Source organism: Liolophura sinensis, chromosome 6 (assembly GCF_032854445.1).
Source record: "Liolophura sinensis isolate JHLJ2023 chromosome 6, CUHK_Ljap_v2, whole genome shotgun sequence".
Classification (NCBI taxonomy): domain Eukaryota; kingdom Metazoa; phylum Mollusca; class Polyplacophora; order Chitonida; family Chitonidae; genus Liolophura; species Liolophura sinensis.
In genome coordinates, this window is record NC_088300.1 from 51,998,768 (window position 1) to 52,002,321 (window position 3,554).

The following is a 3,554-nucleotide window of genomic DNA, read 5'->3' on the forward strand; positions in this document are numbered from 1 at the left end:
GATTGGGGGCACTTTTCATCGTAATTTGCTTTGGTTTGATAATTATATCTGGTGTTGCTGCGCTGTGAATCAGCCTTCGGAATGTGGGTGAGCTACTTCATGTAGATCTGGATTTGTGAGACTAAACCAGTTCTTGAACCTTTTGTTAATGCTGTATAAAGAAAGTACTGGTATCGCAAGTACTTTCCACTTGACCGCCTCAGCGTTTAACACGAGGTTTACAGCAAACGCAATGGGCTGTCGATTTAACCAGTAAAGCTTATTCACCTCCCTCTGGCTCGGCTGCGGCTCGACGTCGAACTGGTTGGGATCCACATGGACAGGTGTGGCAGGTTTTTCTCGGTTTTCTGCCCTGCTTACCCCATCCACAAACGCTGGACTATTCTTCAGTTAAGGGTAAATAGAGCATCTCCAATTCGTAACCCTGAAGTATCAATTTCATTAAACGAGAGTTAAAAATTTTCTTTTGTTTTGAGTTTAATGGATTTGCTACAACAGGATCACGAATTGGACATTCTCTTCATCCCCTAAATGGAACATCGGGAAAAAAGTACAAAATCATGCCTCAAATTAGTGAGGCTGTTTTGTCTTGTGTCTCTGCTTACAGAAGTGCGAAGCAGTTTAAGGATGTGATGTCTGTCTTTCATAAACATTTCTTTGCCTGCATTTACTGACCAAAATCTGGGTGATTTTTTACATTATTATCTACACAATTAAAACTGAGTATCCGATAACTATTGTTTACGAACATGATTGTCAGAGGAAGACCTCGAGCATATCTACGTGTGTGAGAACACCGGCTGAAATGCACCTAAACTGCTTTTATAATGCAGAAACATTAAAACAGTAAAACAAAGTAGCTCGGCGCCTGTGTAGATTTTTATCATTGAGCTGCCGTTAGCCAAATAAGTAGCTCTGATCATTGTTGACGAATGATGGAATGCGAAATTTATCCCATACCCCTTTATCCCATGTTCTGGGTCACATTTATGGGATGACGCGGAAAATCCAACAAATAAATAAATAAATAAATGAGATGAAATTAGCTGTATCAATTTTATCATGACAGTGGAAAGCCAAGGGAATCTTCCAAAGGTAATTAGAGAAGCTCTCAGTAAACACTGCGGCCACTTTCACAAAACTGAAGAAGAGTTCTCCTAATTCTTTCATAACCGACCTTGCCTAGGTCAGAGAGCCCTAAAGCCACTTGATCTGTGAAGCAAACCAAGAAAAACTGACGTATGCGGTTTGGTAAAAGTACCGCTATGATTTATACTTCCTTGTTTTCGTCAACCGCACGCATGGTGTTTGTAAATGTACCAGTAGTGCCTGCCATTGTTACACAACACGGTTGCCATGCACACGACACTAAATCAGTTCAGAGAGCCTTTCACACTCCATAATGTCAAACTGAGCGGTTGGATGAATGAAATAGCTTTATTGGCAAAGCCAAAGAATAACCATCAATGGAATGGAAATATGCAGCGTAGTGAATACGCCCGGGCGTGTTTGGCAGTCCATTGTTATTATGTCGTCAGCTCGTTGCGTACATTTTAGCCTGTTGTGAGCGAGCCTTTACCAGGCCGCACCTCCATGACCGACTCTACAGATAAGCCTCCAGGGATAACAACGGTTCGATCATACAAGCCTAACTTACATAGAGAAAAGAAAAAAAAACAGGACAGATCGAAGAGAAAAAGAAGTTCTAAGAGTAAGAATATATGTCTGTGGTGTGTCAGAAGAGAACTGTTTGCAGCTGCGGACTTCCGATCCTGTGTACTGTTTTCTACTGATTACATCGCCTGACAATATTCCGTCCAGCGGTGAGGTAAGTTTGCCTACTTACTGTTTGAGAGACACGTGACTAACTCCACTCGTCTACCTTATAACTAATAAGACTTAATGATAACTAATTATTATAAGACACTTTTGAACAACCGGGTCCAGGGGTGAATTTTTTTAAGACTATGTAAATATGATAATTTGAACAATGCTATACAAATCAGGACCGGTACATATGGTATAACAATACAGTAACACAACAGAAAACACATTATTTACCACGCCCCGACATCTCCTACTTGTCTCACAGACATATCTCCTTTTGTAACACAGGCAACAAATATTTTTATAACAGAGACATCTACTGCTTTTTACAACAAAGGCATCTAATGGTTTTATAACAGAGATATATACAGCTTGTGTAACAGAGACACCTACTGCTTTTGTAACAGGGCCATCTACTGCTGTTGTGACATATCTCCTTTGTAACACAGGCAACAAATATTTTTATAACAGAGACATCTACTGTTTTTATAACAGAGACATCTACTGCCTTTTGAAACATCTACTGCTTTTATAACAGAGACATCTACTGCATTTTGAAACATCTATTGCTTTTATAACAGAGACATCTACTGCATTTCGAAACATCTACTGCTTTTATAACAGACATCTACTGCATTTTGAGACATCTACTGCTTTTATAACAGACACATCTACTGCATTTTGAGACATCTATTGCATTTTGAAACATCTAATGATTTTATACAGAGACATTCACTGCATTTTGAGACATCTACTGCTTTTATAATGCAGAAACATTAATTGCTTTAATAATGCAGAGTCATCCACTGCTTTAGTAGCGGAGACGTCTACTGCTTTAAGCACAAAGGAATTTACTACATTTGTGACTGCTTACAGGGGAGCTCGATGATTGGGTGTTGTCTAGGGGTTGACCAGGGTAGGACAAGAAAAACAGCACTGACCCCACACTTACAGAAATCTGACGTACAACTATATTGCTAAAAAGTGTTCAAAATATGCTGTCTCAAGATACATAATTCACCCCATATCGACGCTTGCACGACAATATTTTCTCTCCAGTTTTCGAACCCATATGTTAGCGTGTTCTCCCACAAACACAAGGCACCCTCTACAACGAGTAACTACATATGGACTGTACCAGACATGTTTAGTGTATCGTTCGATATTTTACGGATTCAAAATACCGAAGCCACATTTCTTTCTTTTCATCGTACGTCATTCTGAAACCGACAACGCTGTAATACGTATGTGCAGTATCTGTCTTATATTTAGATAAATTAAGCTCATTATTTTTCATAAGAACGGATACAGACTTCAAATGGTTACTATGCTCGTTGTAAGCTAAATTTCAAGCTGAAATGTAAATCAGTGCTAATACTAGTCAGGCTTCTGATTATAACATTCTCTGGGGGTAGCGGGCAGGTGAGGTCAACTTTCGGATCAGATAAATAGCGCATGCTCATGAATAAACTAGCTGTTGACCAACAATTCTTGTTGATGGTATAACCAGTTAAACTGGCAATTGGCCAATTCGTTTGCAAATTCACTTGATTAGGTGAATACGCTTAATACTATGTTTTGCACATATCCCCAGATCTCCATGTGATAAAACTATTTCCGTAATATATATGATCATAAACGATGTATGATCACAAACGATGTGATCTCGCAAACCATGTCTATTTTTATAATCATAAAATTTAGTTTGATTGTGATTCTGCGCCGGC